General features: G+C 39.8%; 1 protein-coding gene across 1 annotated transcript in view; it reads left to right on the plus strand.

The window, feature by feature from the left end:
* The first annotated feature begins 8,469 nt into the window (after positions 1-8,469).
* Positions 8,470-19,535, plus strand: part of LOC119821273 (zinc finger protein 420-like) — a 46,171-nt gene continuing 35,105 nt past the window's right edge. The window contains exon 1 of the mRNA XM_038340218.1: positions 8,470-8,659. The gene's annotated coding sequence lies outside the window, so the exon portion shown is untranslated. The remainder of the gene's footprint in view (positions 8,660-19,535) is intronic.

Consider the following 19,535-nt stretch of genomic DNA (forward strand, 5'->3'; position numbering starts at 1 on the left):
CAGAGGGAGGCAGAACTCTGAGTTGAAGGCAGCCTGGTCTACAAAGGGTAGACCTATAAAGAGAAACCGTGTCTCCAAATACCAGAACTGGAGAAAAAAAATACAAGAATTATGTTGGAATTTTGATGGGGATTTGAATCTGTTGTTTGCTTTCTTTAGAATGATCATGTTTTTATATTACTCCAACCAGTCCATGAGCATGAGACATATTTCCATCTTCTGAAATCTATTTCTTTATTTAGTGATTTGAATTATTTTTTAGTATCTTTTATTGAAATATGTTTTCATACAATGTTTTGATCAATTTTATAACCTCACAAACACTCCAAATATTCCAAAACTCCATATGCACTAAACATTATGTTTTCTTTCTCTTTAAAAAGAAAAAGAAGGTTGGATAGATGGCTCAGATGTTAAGAATATTGACCCCTCTTCCAGAGGTCATGAGTTCAATTCCCAGCAACCACATGGTGGCTTACAACCATCTATAATGAAATCTGTGGCCCCCTTCCGGTATCCAAGCATACATGCAGGCAGAATGCTACACATAATAAAGATTTATTTTAAAAATTAAAATAAAGAAAAAGGAACAAAATAAAACAAGATACAAAAATTACAAGCTTTCAAAGATGAAAATCAAAACAAATAAACAAAAGACTAATAATCCAGGATTAGAGGCATGTGTTACTACTTCTATTTCAATTTTTCAATATCTTTATTGAATTTCTGTCACATCCTAAATACATTCTTTATGATATGCAAGTCGTTAGGATTTCACTGACTTCCCTCAGGAAATGACTGGTGCCTGCTTTGATTTTTCTCGTGTATTCTCATAACCATTCTTTGAATTCTTTGTTTAGTATATCATTGAGTTCACTCTCCCCCTAAGTACATTTCTGTGGCATTTTGAGTCGTGTCGTATTGATTGCCTCACTTGTCTTTTGTTTCTGCACTGGCATCGGTATATCTGGGAATACGGCATATACTGGGTTGTTTTTCTGCCCTCCTTTTTCTTCCAGTTGATGCTTTTGCAATGTTGAAATGGGGCCTGTTTTGGCAGCTTGAAGTTTACAACTCTCCCCTGAAGTGCATTTATACCTCAGTAGCTAAATTTCAGCCTATGAGTTTTGTTCTCTGAGAAATATTCTCCTTATCATTCTGAGATTTCACTCTATCTGAGCAAGCAGAGATGACACTTCAGACTAAACTGCAGGTTTTCCTAAAGCTAAAACCTTTCAACTTCAGCACACAACTTATAAGTCATGTAGTTCTGAGCAAATACTATAAATCCAGACACATTAGAAACGTACCTTAAAATTCCCAGGGAAGCACAAACCCAGTATTTCATTTGCAGCACTCCTGAAAGGCAAATATATATTACTTCCCATATTTTCCACCCAGATAAAGATGATTAACAACCTATTTGATTAAAGGAACTGTGTAAGAAGGAAAGAGACAAAGAGAGAATCATCAGCTGAGCACTTCCTCTATGGGTTAAGGTTGGGGGCCAGAGTGATGATTCAGTTTTCTGCAGCATTTGATGCTCTTGAAGAGGATGCAGCTTTCACTCACAGGACCTACAGAGGGGTCAAAGCTGTCTTCATTTCCAGGGGCCCTGAATCCCTCTTCTGATATTCACAGATGTCAGGAAGTCATGTGGTGCATCCACACTTATGGAGGCAAATCACTCATGCACATAAAATGAAAATAAATCAATCTAAGTAAACCCAAGGTTATAATTCATAAAATATCTATTGTGGGCAATGAAAATGTAAATGTATGTTTAGAGATGTTAGAAATTCATGTCCTCTTGGTAAAAATGCTTGAACAATATTTTATAATATAAGTTAGTGACCTGCATGTTTTTTCTCTAACTCCTTACTTACAATTAGCCTCAATCTTTTTAATATCTGGGTCAGAGATCCAGCAGTAGAGAAGAAAACAACTGTGCAGTAATCAGAATGATACCAAGAGAATATTGCTGTGTACATGCCTAGAATACTCAAATAATAAGTACAAATGCCCTTTTAAAAAGAGGAAGTGAGGCCAGGTGGTGGTGGTACATGCCTTTAATCCCAGCATCCAGGAGACAGAGAACAGGCAGATCTTTGTGAGTTTGAGGCCAGACTGGTCTACAGAGCAAGTTCCAGGGCAGGCTCCAAAAGCTACAGAGACTCTTTCTTAGAAAAAAAAACCCTAAACAAAATATATAGGAAATGAGAAAAGAACTCATTTTCTGGAAATCTGGAAATGAAATGTTGGATGTATGTGACCCCCAAATACATTTTACAGCTATGATTTCTGCTGTGACAGTTCTAAGAGAGAAAAATTGATCATTTGACAATCCATTTCAGTTTAGTGAGTTAGGAAGCACAAATAGATTGACAATGATTACAGCTGTGTAGTGTAAATCAGTAATATTAGGCCAAGCACAACTGTCCACTTCCTGTGACACATTCTATAATATCTTCAGAAAATAGAGCTGTTGATCATGTGGAAGTCATTGCCTAAACTTTTCTATTTTCACCTTAAGTCCAAGACTATGTGGGAAATTGCAAATCTGGAAAATGTCATATTCTGCCTGCAGTATTTCTTTCTGCTCATATTCACTGCTTCTCCAACAGGATTAGTGAAGTGTGTCTTTTTCATCTAAAAGACAGGGAACACCTTACAGTGCAATGTGCCCCAAATTAAGTCAGAAAATTTGTTCTGATTTCATCATATTTTCTTGAATCCCTCCCTGAAAATACAAGTTTCCAATTATAGTGAGCTTATTGGGGTACATAAACTGATGCTTCCACTCTTCATCACAGGAGACAGGCAGATTGTGTTTGTGAGCAAAGACTTCAACAATCGCTAGCAGAACTATTGAGGTATATGGGTCATAAGGTCCTTGTTATGTGTGGGTCCCTGGAGTTTACACCCAGCACTGCACAACAAATCATTAGTAACATTAAAAACCAAGGTAGCAGTGTGTTAGAGTAGTACCTGTAAAACTAAGACTGCACTGGGGGCTGGCTCAGTGGTTAAGATCACTGCCTGTTCTTCCAAAGGTCCTGAGTCAATTCCCAGCAACAAGATGGTGGCTTACAACCATCTGTAATGGGTTCTGGTGCCCTCTTCTGGATAGCAGGCATCACACCACAGATGGTTTCATTGTGGGTTTTTTTTTTTTTTTTTTTTTTTTTTTTTGTATTTTGAGACAGTGTTTCTCTGTGTATAATAGCCCTGGCTTTCCTGGAACTAATTTTGTAGAGGAGATTGGCCTTGAACTCACATAGATCTGCCTGCCTCTGTTTCCTGAGTGCTGGGATTAAAGGCATGTGCCACCACCACCTGGCTTCTATTGGGTTTTTTATAAAATCATTTATTTATTTATTTGTTTGTTTTTGGCTTTTCGAGATAGGGTTTCTCTGAAGTAGGAGCCTGTCCTGCAACTAGCTCTTGTAGACCAGGCTAGCCTTGAACTCACAGAGATCTGTTTGCCTCTGCCTCCCGAGTGCTAGGGTTAAAGTGTGTGACACCAATGCCTGACTCATTTATTATTTTTATTTTATGTGTGTAGACAGAAGTTTCTGTCACACCCAGTCCTGGAGCTGTTAAGCCCCAAAGAAACACACAGAGGCTTTTGTTAATTATAAACTGTTTGGCCTATTAGCTCAGGATTATCATTAACTAGCTCTTACAACTTAAATTAACTCATAATCCTTGTCTATGGTTAGCCATGTGGCCTGGTACCTTTTCTCAGTGAGGCATTCTCATCTTGCTTCCTCTGTGTCTGGCTGGTGACTGTGTCTCTGCCTTTCTCCTAGTCTGGTTGCCCTGCCTATACTTCCTGCTGGGCTACTGGCCAATCAGCAGTTTATTAAACCAATATGAGTGACAAATCTTTACAGTGCACAAGAGCATTATCCAACAGCATATATATTTGGGTGCTTTATCTGCATGTATGTCTTTGGACCATATGCATGCAGTACTCACAAAGGTCAGAAAGTACCAGAAAAGGTCAACAGATCCCCTGGACTTGATTTACAGATGATTGTGAGCTGTCATGTAGTGCTGGTAATAAAACCTGGGTCCTCTGAAAGAACAGTCAGTGCTTTAACCATCGAGCCACCTCTCCAGCTCTCAGATATTTTTTTCTGAGCCAGGGCCTCCCTGAGAATCCCTGGCTGTTCTGGAATTCACCATGTAGACGAGGCTTGTCTTCACTGACAGAGATTCATCTACCTCTGCTTCCAGAGGGTTGAGATTAAAGACATGAACCACCACTCCTAGAATTCACCACACATTTAGAAATGTACACATAAGTGTGAGAAATGTAAACAGAATTTCTTATGTCTTTTTTTTGTCAAAGACTAAAATAAGACACAATCCCATTTCAAAAAAATGTAAAGAAGCTACTTGGAGAATTTCAAATTTCTCGAAGGTCAACCCTTTCGAGGTCAAAATGTTAAAAAATGGTGCTCAAAATTGTGATTAGGTTGTCAATTGTGTTGTTTTTAACTTAGCCATTGGCACAAGTATGTGAGGTGAGCTCTGACCACTCAAAGTAATGAAGTCCTAGTGGGACCCTTACTGAATGTGTTTGCATGCTGGATTTGGCACAGCTATGCTTGCTTGCATAGAAGTAAGATTTTTTTTACCTTGCCATTATTTTGAGATGTTCAGACCCATTCCTAACATAAAAACAACTTAATTTTTCTAGTTCTGTTTTGATGTCTTTCTTTGCCTGAGTAGAATGGTATGCTCACCTTCTATATTGCCTCTTGTTGGAATATCAGTTTTGCTAATAGTGTAATTCTGGATGTTTGAGGAGCAGTAGTGGAGGTCTGGGAGGAAAGGATAGAGGTGGCTTTTTAGTGTCACTTCATTTGTACAGTGATGGAAATTTATCCGGCTTTCCAGTAAAGCTCTCCAGCGTGAGTTACTGTCTCAAAAATTTAGAATATTGCAAATAAGTACAGAACATGCAGCTGAAACTTCACTTTTATCATTAAATACTGATACTTGCAAGAAATGTTTTAATTCATTATTTTATTTGACTGAGCCATACAGCTCCTCTACCTTATCTGCAAGCCTGATATTCTGTCTTCTGTCTCCTAATGGACTGATCTCTTTGTGTTATTATTAGGCTTATGGCATTTTCATTTCTTGTTTCATTTCAGTTTGCATTTTTCAATGTTTCTACTTACTGAATTCATTTTTCATATCCTACAGTGTCCTCAGTTCCTTCAGGCATTTGCTAGTGTGTCCCTGCCAAGGGATCATTTTGTTCCTATCTTCTCTGAGTTCATTCACGTGGTTTACATGTTTGACTCTAGTTTTTGAGTTCTGTACATCAGATATCATTTAAGTTGCTCTCCTCGGGGGAAACAAATATGGTTTATGCTTTGAGCCAAGGGCGTTACATCTTAGTTTTAATTTTTTGGGGAAGGAATGGCATCTGAGTCTCATAATTTAGGGAGTTTTTTGACTTCTGGTATGCGTTATTAAGCCAAGAGACTAGTATCCAAATTGAGAAATCAGGCAGGACATAATGGGCATAGTAAAAAACAAAACAAAGAAAAAAATTCTTTTAGACATGTAACAATAGCTTAGTTAAGAAACCTGATACACCTAAGGCTGCACCTGACAGCCAGAACTTAGTGACATCACTTACTCAAGATAACCAGACACAGATCAAGATATCTTTACCCTTAGTGGACAGTCTTTAAACAGAGACCAAGAGCAATACTCTGCTCTGCATATCTGGAGAGATGCCACCTTGATGTGCCCTGTGATTCAACAGTCTCCCCTAGGATTGTGACCATTAAATTAAAGATTTCAGTTAGAGACTGAGCCTGACCTTCAGCTAAGATACATTGTCCAACAGGTGAGCAGCTTTGGGGAGACGCTAGTTAGGAATTTAAAGTGTAAACCTTGTGTGATGACCCTCAGCATATGTTATGAGCTGGGGGACTTCAGCTCCAAGTTCTTTTCGAGTAATATCTATGAGGACTCTGTGCCCTTCTCCCCAGAGAGCGATGAGTAACCAGACCAAGCAAGAAAATTGGTTTTATAATGATTCTTTACTAACAACTTCAATATCCAATGCATCAATGGGGTTTACAATCTTAATAGGCATGGGGGTTTGATAATGGGCAACACACGGGCAATTCAATATCACAATTATTAATCCTATTAATCCTAATACATAAAACCAATTCATAACCTTAATCTAACTTATCACTTATTCATAAAACACTTCTTAACCTTAATACAACTTATCCATTTCTTATCTATAAAACACTTCTTAATCTTAATACAACTTATCCATTACTTATCTATAAAACATTTCTTAACCTTAACTTATCTATTAACATTTCCTAATCTTATTAATTATCCTTAAGATATCTCTTAACATTTCACACACTAAACCTATGTATTAATACATCTATGCTCTTCTCTTAACATCTCATACACACATGAAATAGCATCATACGACCTGGTATTCCCTGGCTTAAAAAGGGCTTTTTGAATTTCTTCAGGCTGGGCTCTTGTCTGCACTGGGGGCTGGGTAGCGTAGGACTCTTGACCCCGTAGTCTGCGCTCGGGAGAAAAGGTTCCGATGTCCCGTTCCAGGCTGGTATGGGGTCGTCTGTGGCCTGGTGCTAGTCTGTATTAGAATGTAGGACCTTGGACTCGGCTTTTCGGGTGACCAAGTCTCGGGAGACAAGGCTCTTAGTTCACTATTCTCAAAGACGAAGCTCTGCTCTTGGGATGGCAAAGTGTTCTATCTACTCAGAAGACGAAGCTTTGCTCTCGGGATGGCAAAGCGTTCTGAAAGGCAGAATATCTCGTCTGTTCTCAGGAGACAGACCTTCAATGTCCACTCTCAGGAAATGAGGCTTTGCATTCGAGAGGCAAGGTGTTAAATGTCTGTTTTCGGGAGATGAAGCTCTGTACTCGGGAGACAGAGCATTAAATGTTTAGGCAAGGCGTTTAATATTTCTGCTTTTCGGGAGGCAGGCTAGGAGGATCTCTCTTTCCACGAAGGCCTGATGACAGAGCCATTGTGAGAAGTGAGATGACCATCTGCTTCAGCCCTCTCTTTTAAGTTAGTTTGAAACTGCCTCTCATTTGATCCTTCCGATAACCAGATGTCCTGGGTTATCAGTATCGACTGACCACAGAAGGGTGGGGGTCCCTCTTGTGTGGCAAGATTATTTCGTTACCACGGTTGCTGGGTGCAGCCCGCTCATCTGGCAGGGCCAGATAGGTGTGGCAGCCTTCAAGCGGGCAAATGTTCTCTTAATATTTCACCTTAGTAATTTTCCACACCACACACAAGAAGAAATGCTTTTACATTACACCAAGTTGCATTCATTCTTACTCTATAAATTTCCTGCTCTATCTACACTACAGATTCCCCTTTATTCATTCAGAGGAATCTGAACGCATACCAGAAGTCAAAAAACTCCCTAAATTATGAGACTCAGATGCCATTCCTTCCCCAAAAAATTAAAACTAAGATGTAACGCCCTTGGCTCAAAGCATAAACCATATTTGTTTCCCCCGAGGAGAGCAACTTAAATGATATCTGATGTACAGAACTCAAAAACTAGAGTCAAACATGTAAACCATGTGAATGAACTCAGAGAAGATAGGAACAAAATGATCCCTTGGCAAGGACACGCTAGCAAATGCCTGAAGGAACTGAGGACACTGTAGGATATGTTTCCATGCTCATTACAGCATAATAAAATATAACTTCTGTTATGCTAACTCCGTGCATAACGTATATCCCAAGGTTTCAAAACTGGGGGAAGGGAGTCAGTAAGTGGGGTGCACCATCCTTCTAGGTCCAGTTCTACTCTAGACTGGCAGCAAGCATGTGGGGAGGCTTGCTGAGCAGGTCTTGGGCAGCTGGAGCTCTGTGGAAGGCAGCTGTAAATCCTGGTATCTGGCCTCCATCTTTATAGGCCCTGCCCCTGAGCTCCTTGCACCTTGCCCCCTCTTCAGAAAAGGTCAAGACCACTCCCCCAGGCTATTTAAACTTCTCCTAAAACCAACCAACCAACCAACCAACCAACCAACCAACCAACCAACCAACCAACACGTGGTTTTCCTGGGGCCACCGGAGAGCGCAGGAGTCCAATTAAACCAGGGTACCTTTTAGTTTGGTTTGTTTTGATTTGGCTTGGTTGGGATTTTTTGCTCGGCAGAGAGCTTTTGTTAGAAAACATTCCTAACATCTTGGAGGTACCACGGAGAGAGAAAATATTCCTAACAGCAGCCTGAGACGGAGTAGAAGGGCCGGGTCCCTGTTGGAGAGAGGACACCTGCGAGAGGTGTTTGTGGCGGGTAGGGGAGGTAGAAACTCCGACTCTGTAAACTAAAAAAGAGCCCACGAAAAGAAGACGTCACCGGAAGTGGAGTGTATTGTGCCGGGTCAGGAGGAGCCGCTTTAGGGAACGGACAGGAAATTGCGCCATTCCCTAAATGACTGGGGAACCCCGTGGTTTGAACTGTGGGAGGAAGACCTTGCTGTGAGTTCCGGGACCTGAAAATTCCGCAGAGCCGCAGATGCCGGGGAATTTCCTGGGAAAGTCAGCAGTCTGCAACGCCACTAACGCAGTGGCGGGAACCGCAGCCCTGCGGCCCTGGAACCTCACAGGTCAGAGGAGCTGCGGGACTGGGACCCAGGAGGGAAGGTACGGGGGTGTGCTCGCTGAGGCTGCTCAGAAGGACTCGGCTTTCAAAATTACGTCGTGAATATCTTTCGGTTGTCGATAAGGTTGAGATCCTATGAAGGGTTTAATCGTGATTTTTTTTTTTTTAGCTTTTACGGTTGTCATAATATTTTCACAAAATAATCTCGTAGAGCATCCGCAGTGTCTGTAGTTTGCAAACGCGTTCTCTTTCATACTATAACAGTTACAAAGCTTCTGGTTTTTTTAACTCCCGTAGTTCACTACTTCCTTACTGAAGAGTGGCCTTCGGCGCGAAGAATAGCTTTCCCCATAGGTATTAGTGAAATGAATTACCTCTGTATATTTGATTGGATCGGAAAATAATACATTATAAACCACCACAGTCATGGTTGTAAACATTAGCATCTCCTGAGATGTATACACTCTGTTGTAAAAACAAAATTCAGAAATGTTTCTTCATTTGCTTAGCGGAGTGAAAAATGAGGACACAGCTGCTCTCCCGTGTGGCTATCGTAGGTGTGAGGAAGAAAATAGCCAGAGGCATCTGCGAGGGGCCAGGATGAACTGGTGCTTGAGAGAGGGGAGGGAGGGATGGAGGGAAGTCTGCACAGACGTGGAGGCCAAGAGAGGAGCCTAGAGGCCAAGAGGTCACCTCAGCCATTTGACAAGGTCCAGGCAAGCCCAGTATGCATGCTGTGAGAAGATGTTATTAAGCCATAGTATTTTTATAGACAGAAAACTCCTTATAGATTAAAACAAAATTAGAAAGTACCTTTTGAGCTCTCTTTCTCCCTCTTTGTCTCTCGATCTTTCCTCCCCTTTACCCTTCTCAATAAACTCCGCACTCAAAAAAAAAGAAAAGAAATTACCTTGATTAATTATGATTTTACATAATGCCTCCTTAGTTCAAGAAATGCACTCTGCCCACGCACATGTGGCCCAAACTGTCCTTTTCTATTTCAGGGTTTGTTGACATTCAGTGCTGTGACTGTGAGTATTTGTATGTATAGCAGTTATCAGTACTGACTTCCTGTCTAGGGCCTGTGACTTTCCTTTCGCTCTTGTGCAGGTTCATTGTACCATCCATGTATTTCCTTTTGTAGAGCTGGCCTCATACTGAACCAGAATAGCTTCTGGTACCCATGAAATAGTATTGCCCTTTGACACCAGTGGGTATGCCTTGCCTGACAGATTTGGGATCCAAATCTGGTTATGGGCCCCTGCCCCAGCCTGCATAGCAGTGTCTGACAATAGGATATCTGCAGACAGGGTGAGTGGTCTGACCTGAGCTTCCTCAAGAAGGTCCACTTGACTTCTGACTCTCCTATGTTGTCCTCTTTGAATTTTTCTGTCTTTCTTGAATTGTGTACCCACTGATGGCACTGTGCTGAGTTAGTCATTCAAGAGGAGTAATTCCAGTTGTCCTCTTTTTGTTGTGTTTGGTTTAGCTTTGTATGTTCACCTTTATTATGCTGAAGTATGTTCCTCCTGTTCTCATGTGCTTGAGAGCTTTTATACTTTTATACTGCCACAGGGCTTTCTTGTATCTACTGACGTAGTCATTTTTCTTCTCTCACTGAGTCCACATATTTGGTGTCTTTGATTGATTAATTTGTAGGTCTTGTATTCTTGGCATGGTCTCAACTTTCCTTTCATTTCATTGTAATTTAGAGGAATTTTTTGTGTCTCTGTCCACCCTGGCAACTGGTCTGTGGGTTTTTTATTTATTTATTTTTGCTTTGGGTATCAAGGTAAACCCGGCTCTTTGTGATGACGTTCTAGCTTTCCATTTTTGTGTGTTTTATTTACTCTTCTCCTTTTGGCAGTTGCAGGTTTGTCTAGAGGAAAGGAGAATTCTGTGCTGAATTTGTCGAGTCCTCAGACAGTGATAGAGAAAATATTTACTGCTTCATTCTCAGCCCTGCTAATGCATTGTAGGAATTTAGAAGAGTTACTGTGTCTGGGGTGGGTAAATTGTTAGCGGGACTTTGACCTTGAAGAATTTTTGTGGGAAACAGTGATTGTTTCCTGTGTTTTGGAGAATTATTTTGCTGAAGAAGACATTGGAATCATCCCAGAAGTTGGTCACAGTATGCCTCAGGCTCACCCGAAGCTCTTGTATCTTTTTGTTTTGCTTTCTATAAATACTATTGGTCTAGATATTATGGTAAAACTAAAACAGCTGCACTGTTTCCCGAGTGGCTGCAGTGGGCAATGGGCCATGAGGAGCTGCAGTGGTAAAATGCTCTGGTTCCCCAAGTGGCCTGCAGGCCACGAGGGCCAGCGGGTCCCAGGCAGGGAGCCACACAGTGGGTGAGAGACAGAGACAGATAGGCACGCCATGCAGAGAAAGTGGGTATTTGTTTAGTGGGTTATGGATGGAAAAGGGGAACTGGAGAAGGGAGAAGAGCAGGGGAGGAATGGGGTGGGAGAGGGAGTGTGTGGGGCTTGTCTCTTAAAGAGACATGACAGACCATTACACTAGAGTCATGGTGGTGTGTGATGCTCTTCTCTATTAAGACATGTAAATTAAATTAGAGACCTTAACATGAGGAGTTTGTGTAACAATGAATACCGCTTTGTATAGCTATTCTGGGTTCAGACCATCAGTGAGACTTGACCATCCTGCTGCCACATTGGCCTTCAGATTTCATCTTAGAGTGAGTGTCTTGTTTCTTCAACTCACCCATGCTACATAATATATCCTGGCAATATGTGTTTTAGTTTTATAATAAAGGAGGTTGATAATTCTGTTCTTTGTAAGAATCCATCATTTCTTCTTCAGTTCTGATTTATTTGTGTATGACTTTCCATAGCATTCCATGAGGTAACACTGGCATTATTGTCATGCATTTCAGTGTTCCCTTTCCAGCTCCAGTTCTAATGCATATAGATTCACTTTTTTAGTTTAGATTATGTGAGCAATGCTTTGTCAGTACTTTAGTCTCTTCACAGAAACTAGTCTCGTGTTGAACCACTTTGAGTCTCTATTTCATAAATTCTACATAACCTTACTAACATCTTCCTGCATAGTGTTTCAGATTGACTTGTTCACCAGCCTGTAAACCCTCAGGTTCGTAATTATGGACAAATGTCTTTTATAACCAGTGCCTCTTGCTAACAAAAACTTGTCAATGTGTCTTTGTCACCCCCCCCCACTTCTGTGTGATTGTCTTTTTTATTAACTTTATTATCATTATTTAATTAGTTAGTTAGGTTATTTTTTGTTTTTTGTTTTTTTTTTTTCCAGACAGTTCTGGCCATCCTGGAATTTGCTTTGTAGACGAGGCTAGGCTAGAACCCACCGAGACCACCTGCCTCTGCCTCCTAAGTACTGGGATTAAAGGTGTATGTCACCACATCTGGCCTGTGTGATTGTCTTTCATGACCTGCTCTCACTCTGACACACTAAGAAAGTATCTTCAATGCTCCATAAACTTTGTCTCACTGTTCCTTGATTTAAGTCTCTACAGTAGCTAATTAAGAAACAATAAACCAAGTTCTAGAGAGGTGACTCAACTGTTAAGGGCACTTGTTCCTCTTACAGTTTCCAGGTTCAGTATTATGTACCTTCCTTGAGACTAAACAACCTTCTGGACCTCAGGTTCCAAAGGATATATTGTGCTTTTCTGGCTGCTGCAGGCTCTGCAAGCGTGAAGTGCACAGACCTAAGTTTGGGCATAGACACCCATCCAAATAAAATTAAAATAAATAATCCTTAAAAGAAAATATAAGCAATCTGGAAGTAGTATATAAGGGTTCAAAATAAAATAACAGTATAGAAATGAACTTGGAGGTATCACTATTAGTGAGAGAGTAAATGTGGATCCTGGAGATGTGGTGGGATTTCTGATACCTCATGTCAACAAGTTAAGAATGATCCCTATGTATGATAAATAAATAACGTTGTTTTGTTTATGGACAGAGGTTTTATCGTATTGGTTATGTAGTTAGGAGCACAGAAGTAACTTCTGAAAGGATCCACCCTAATTGTACAGGATTTACAGTACAGGAAAATGCTGTCACCTAGCATTCCATCAACAGAGAAGTCTTCGATGGAAGAAAAGTGAATTGTATTAAACAGCACAATTTTCTTATTCTTAGGTGCCACCAGAGGCCTTAGATCTCAGTTCTCCTAACTGATCAGTCTGTTGTGATGTAGAAAGGTCACATTCCCACTCCAAATAGTTCATGATTACCAGAAAGGACTTGGCAGTTTTTTAAAAATATTTATTTATTTATTTATTTATTTATTTATTTATTTATTTATTTATTATGTATACAATATTCTGTCTGTGTGTATGCCTGCACGCCAGAAGAGGGCACCAGACCCCATTAGAGATGGTTGTGAGCCACCATGTGGTTGCTGGGAATCGAACTCAGGACCTTTGGAAGAGCAGGCAATGCTCTTAACCTCTGAGCCATCTCTCCAGCCCCAACTTGGCAGTTTTTTGCATCAGTAAAATAAGTTGGATTAAGGACTGTGTGTTAATTGACACACACAGAACAAACTGTTCCATGCTTTTCGTATATGAAATGCGCTGAAACCAAAAACATTGAGTGACATTTTCACTGGCACACTAAGATCTGTGGTTTGCAGTTGAGCTTCTAAGGTCCTGAAGGTTGTGCATGTTCCTCTCTCAGGAGAGTTAGCAGCATCTGGTGCTCTTTACTAGAACTTTTGATTTTGCAGCATTTCACCTTCATCTCTCCATTGCAGTCAAATTCCAGGTTGCTGATGAGACACATCCCTTTTCTATTGCTATTCATGAGGTCCTCCCCGTTTCATTAGTTTAAAGATAATGAGTTCTTGATGTGTCCTCTGGCTTGTGCTGAATAGGATTAGTGGAGGCGTTTCTCTTTCCTTCCTCTAAGTTGAGGATTTTCTCCTATTACCTATTATTGTAGCTTTCAGAGCTACATGTTGTTGTCTTTGTATTGCTTTTTTTAAGTATATTTTTTAAAGCCTATTTATTTTATTTTAATTTTTTGATTATAGGGTTTCTTCCAGATAGTCCTGCCTATCCTGGAACTTAGTATGTAGACCAGTCTGACTTTGAACTCACAGAAATATGCTTGCCTCCGTTTCTTGATTGCTGGGATCAAAGGTGTGTGCCACCACTGCCAGGCTGTCTTTGTATTGCTTTAATAGTCCTGTTATACTGTGAATTTCTTGACCTCATTTACTTGTTATTTTTCTTGATTAGCTCATTGACTGTCTTGTAAATTCCTCAAGGAATTTATAAATACCTGTACTTGGTTTCTAGAGACTTTAGTTTCTTTATATATCTTGATCTTTGAAAATTCTCTTGATTGTTGTTTGCATTTCATCATTTAGAAATTTGAGTCTCTTATTCCAAAATCATGGGAAAAAGTTGAGCAATTCTGCTGAGGTCATAGGAAAGAAACACAGGATACTTTTGCCCCGTGACTGGGTAAGATGTGTTGGGAATGAAGTTAGTAATAAGAGGCATCTACTCTCCTTTTTTAAAAAAATATTTATTTATTATGTGTACAATATTCTGTCTGCGTGTATGCCTGCAGGCCACAAGAGGGCGCCAGACCTCATTACATATGGTTGTGAGCCACCATGTGGTTGCTGGGAATTGAACTCAGGACCTTTGGAAGAGTAGGCAATGCTCCTAACTGCTGAGCCATCTCTCCCGCCCCGGCATCTGCTCTCCTATATTTACCCTAAAGTTATTCAATAAGAAATCATAGATTTTCTCAGTACCTGTCAAGATATAAGATGATACAAAATGTAACTCTGACATATGTGTATGCATATATACAGTAGATCTATAATTATGTAAACATACTATTATCCACACATGCAAAATCAATGCCCATTTCCTGATCTGGAATTGGCATGAGATATACAGTTACATAAGACAAGAGAGTAGAGAGATGTCTCAGTTCTACTTTCTCTTGAGAGTATAAAGTTAATTCCATAGAGGAAAATGGTAGCAGCCAGGGACTGAAAGACCGCAGAGTTGTCACAACGAATATTTATTGTCAACTTGATGTATTAAGAACTAACTGCCTTTAGGCTAGAGAGATGACTCAGAGGCTAAAAGCACTTACTGCTCTTGCAAAAGACCAGGATGCCATCTTAACAGCCACATGGTCCATAGCCGCTCAATACCTCCAGATTTTGTGGATCTGATTTTCTCCTGACCTCCCTGGACTCCATAGGGGCAAGTGGTACATATACATACTTGCAGGTATGTAGTTGGACCTCTTTGTTGGGTTAGAGAGGGTACAATGCTGGACTTGATCTATCGGGGACCAGCCTCAACAAAAATACCTCCTGCCAGAGTAGAGGCGTGAGATTTAGAAATATAGTAAAGAATATGAAGAGGTGAATGAAAGTAATAAAATGAAGGAACAATAGTATCGGGAGGAAATTCCAGTGAGTACTGAAATTTGCCCATGTTTAACTTTTAATTGCTTTAAATACACCTGACCCCAAAAGGTAGGAGTAAGACAAAACACTGCATTAACATAATACAAGGAAATGAACATACCAATTGAAGGCTTCATCCATAGTTAGGCATTTTGTTGATAGAACAAAATAAGTCATGTTCACACCCTAGACCCAAACATTCTGTAGGCAAACCACTCCCTGGGTAGAATTCAAAGTTATCTCCATAAGAGAATTGAAGCCTTAATTGGAGACTTAGACTTTTGTTTGAGGTAAAACTTTTACTTGACTATTAACCACACTTGTTGACAATAACATTGAGAGAACAGAACTCTCTGGTCTAAATCTAGGTGGCATCTTTGTTTGAGGTAGAAACCTTGAAAAGGACTAGAGGTAAATTCCAATTCTCTGGTCAATGTGGAAATAGGCTCACGTTTTCAGGCCTCCACACTGATACAGACTCAATGGGTTTTGGCAGATAACGTATGAATGAAATCATCAGTTCTTCTCCTTTCATGTCTTAAGTTTTAGGACCTTCCGAGTTTAACTAAATTTGCCTGTCTGAACATGGGTCGGGGGTTACTTACTGGATCCTGGGCAACTCCTAAATGTCTCAACCTCTGAAATAGACACCTGTCTACTGTCTGCTGTGAACTTCCTATAGACCCTATAGACATGGCATTTAGGGTGCTTCGCTTAGCCTTGATGGAATGTTGGTGGACTCAATCTCATGAGACATTTTGCAGATGAACACAGAGGCATATTCAGGTCCAGAAATTTTTTCACTGCATGTTCCCCATTCTCTGGTTCTGGCTCTTCCATTTTTCTACTAGGTCTTCTAGGATGTTCCTTTGATCAGGTTGTTCTTCACTGATAGGCTCCTGAAGAGGAAAGTCCAGAGGATAGAAAAGCTGGGTTCAAGTGTTCTTATGTAAGCTATGTCTTATGCCTTATGCAGGGTTACTAATAAGTACAGTATCTTATACACAGTTCTAAAACTTAGAATGGATCAGTGTTAGCAAAAGTTTATAATACAGTGAGATAAAGTATAGAGAATCCAGTCAGCGTTGTACAAGGGAACAAAGGCCATCAAAGCATCAGAGTTCAAGCACACCTCAGTCTTGGGACATATATCTCCAACCCCTTATGTTTTGAAGAGTTGGGCCCTCTGGGTCAGAAGTCAATATTCCCAGTTCTTTGACCATTATTGGCACATAATCCTGGGGTAGAGGAAGAATAGTATTTCTACTCCATACATCAGGACCTCAAGAAAAGCCTCAGATTAATTTAGGCATCACAATTCCTGTGTTCTATTTAGCATCTGTGATGCTGGCATTATTTAATACTTTAGTATGGATGAGTATTGTTTTCTGTACTAACATCCGAGCACTTCAGTAAGAAAACTGACTGATGAAGGCTGAGTGCACCACTTTACTTTTCAATATAAACAACAATTTAAAAGAAAGTTTGCCATTAGGACCTTTTAGGAAAAAAAACAGTAAGGGTCCCTGTAGTGCTTATGACCTATTATACGACCTACCTGTTCTTGATCAGGTTTCAGAATGTGACATGCATTCTCTCTCTGAAAGTGAATCTTTAATCCAGTAGAAAATATTTTCCTGTAATTACTTCTCATCTGTTGCCTTCATAAATCACTATGACCAAGGCATCTTTTGCCTAGTGCTTTCTGAGGGATCAGAGTTCATCATGGCAGGAAGGTCAGAGAGCGAGCAACCACGTGTGTTGAATAGAAAGTGAGAAATCACATCCTTAAATTAACCACAGTCACTAAGGAGGGGGAGAGAGAACTAAGGTGGCTTGAGGATCATTTTTTCTTAGAGCCTGTCCACAGGTGTCATACTTTATTCAATATTTTTTAAATATTTATTTATTTGTTTATTTGTTTATTTATTATGTATACAATATTCTGTGTATGCCTGCATGCCAGAAAAGGGCACCAGACCACATTACAGATGGTTGTGAGTCACCATGTGGTTGCTGGGAATTGAACTCAGGACCTTTGGAAGAGCAGGCAGTGCTCTTAACCTCTGAGCCATCTCTCCAGCCCTACTTTATTCAATACTGTTCCAGCAACTAATCTTCCCAAAACACTGTGACCAACTGGGCACTTAGGTTCAGATATATAAGTAAATGAGAGATATTCTCATCCAAACCAATACAATCAGTCTCCTAATATTCATGCTGTAATTGTGTAGGAACGCACATTTTAGAGGATTTTAAATCAGTGTAGAAAATAATACCTTTAAATTCTTGTTTGGCTTTACATTTGTTGTTTCTGAGACAGGGTCTCACTCTGTAGCCCTGACTGACCTGTAACCTGATACGAAGAGCAGGTTAGCTTCCAACTCACATGGATCTTCCCAACTTTGCCTCCTGAGTGCTGGAATTAAAGACCTACCTCACTATTCCAGGCTTCAATTTCATTTTTATCTTTTAATATTGCTACTTTAATGCAGCAAGAATTTAGTTCATTTGTTTGACCTATCTTTTTTTTTTTTTTTTTGATTGAATGATCCAGCTCCTTAGCCTTGTACTGAAACTCTGGTGTTTGTCTTATACTTGCTGTATCTTGGTGGACCTCTCTCCACTGAGTCGAATTAGACTTACAGAGTTCTCCATTTCTCGCTTCATTATTTTAGGGATTCCTTCGATTTCCATCTCTAGATTGCAATGTTCACATCCTGCATTATCCTCCTTATTCCTGAGCCATTTGCTGGTGTTCCCTTGCCTTCAATTAGTTTGTTCCTGTCCTCTTTGAGCTCTGGTGCTTGTTTCCTCTTAATGTCCCTTGACTTTGTTGAAATGACTTTGATTGTATTTTGAGTTCTGTCTTTTGAATTTCATTCAAATTGGATTCCGTAGGGAGCACTGGTATTGCATAGGTCAACTACTGGTAGAGGATTTCTCACAATCTCTGCATATGTAAAGCTTCTCCCCTGTATGAATTGTCTGATGTATCCTAAGATGTTGTTTCTGGATAAAGTCTTTGCAATATTTATTGCATTTGTAACTATTCTGTCTTGTATGAATATTCTGATGCTTTCTAATTCCTGAGCTGCAAATGAAGGATTTTCCATAATCAGTAAATTTGTAAGTTTCTCTTTGGCATGGGTTCTGTAATGTCTTTTAACATCCGATGACTGAAAAGAGCACTTACCACCTTCTGTACATTTGTCAGGTTGTTTTCCACTTGCATATTGTTATGTTCTTTGAGTTGTGACAAATGCAGGAAAGACTTACTACATTCTGTACATTTATAAGGTTTCTCCTCTGTATGAGTTCCTTTATGTCTACCAAGGTTTGAGTATATCTTGAAGCATTTTTTTATGCTTCTGGCATTGCTGTAGTTTCTTTCCTCTTTGGTTTTGTTTCAGGGTTGGTTAGAATCAAAAGATTTATCATTCTCTATATTTTTGAGTTCTTCCTTTCTAGTGTGGATTTGTAGGATTTGACTAAGGGTTGAGCACAAATTTAGACATTTTACACCGTCTTTCTGCTGAGGTTTGATGTTTAATAGAAGCATCTCTGTGGTTGCTAGATCTGTACTTGTTGCAGTTTTCTGGCAGTATCACTTTGTTGTACACTGGGAAGATTCATGAATCATTTTGACAAGCTCATTACATTTATAAGACTTCTCTTGAATATTCACATTCTGATGCACAGAATGCTTTGAGCTGCGATTCAGGACCTTCTTATACTTAACACACATCTGATAGGTGTCTGGAAAATTAGGATGGTTAAGGATAATAGGGGTTGATACATGAGTAACAGATTCAATATCTCATGTTTCCTTGTGAAAAGTAAGCTAGCAATTCTTTGGAATAGAGTTTATCAGCAGAGGCCTCTTGTATTTCACAATCACTAAATGTAAGCTCAGAAGAACCTCCACTTAAAATGCAGGGAATGATAACAGACTTTTCATTCTTAGCTAAACTTCACACCTTGCAGAAGGACAGATAAGTTGATTGAACAAAAGTGAACTCTGAGAAAGGGCTCTCTGAAGGAGCATATGAAGGAAATTTCTCCATTTTCTTGTGTATGCTTTTGAGACACAGTCATGACATGTAGCATTGGTCAGCTATGAACTATTTAACTAATGCCCTTTGACTCTTGCTCATCCTCCTCCTGCAATGAGCCTCTTGCTTATACATGTTGCATGAGGCAAGTTCTCTTAATGGTCTACTCTGGCTGGCCAGAGGTACCCATTGTTTGCCATTTCATCCTTACAGACACAGCTTTTAATATTCTGTTTTCGATTGCTTTGCATTGTTGGTAAGTTTGAGTTTCTATCATGTAGTTCTTACCATAATTTGTTTTTAATTATCTTATAGTTGCCTGTTTATTGTCTTATAAAGTAATTCTTTTTTTAAAGACAGGGTTCCTCTGTGTAGCCC

Source organism: Arvicola amphibius, chromosome 8 (genome assembly GCF_903992535.2).
Source record: "Arvicola amphibius chromosome 8, mArvAmp1.2, whole genome shotgun sequence".
Classification (NCBI taxonomy): Eukaryota; Metazoa; Chordata; class Mammalia; order Rodentia; family Cricetidae; genus Arvicola; species Arvicola amphibius.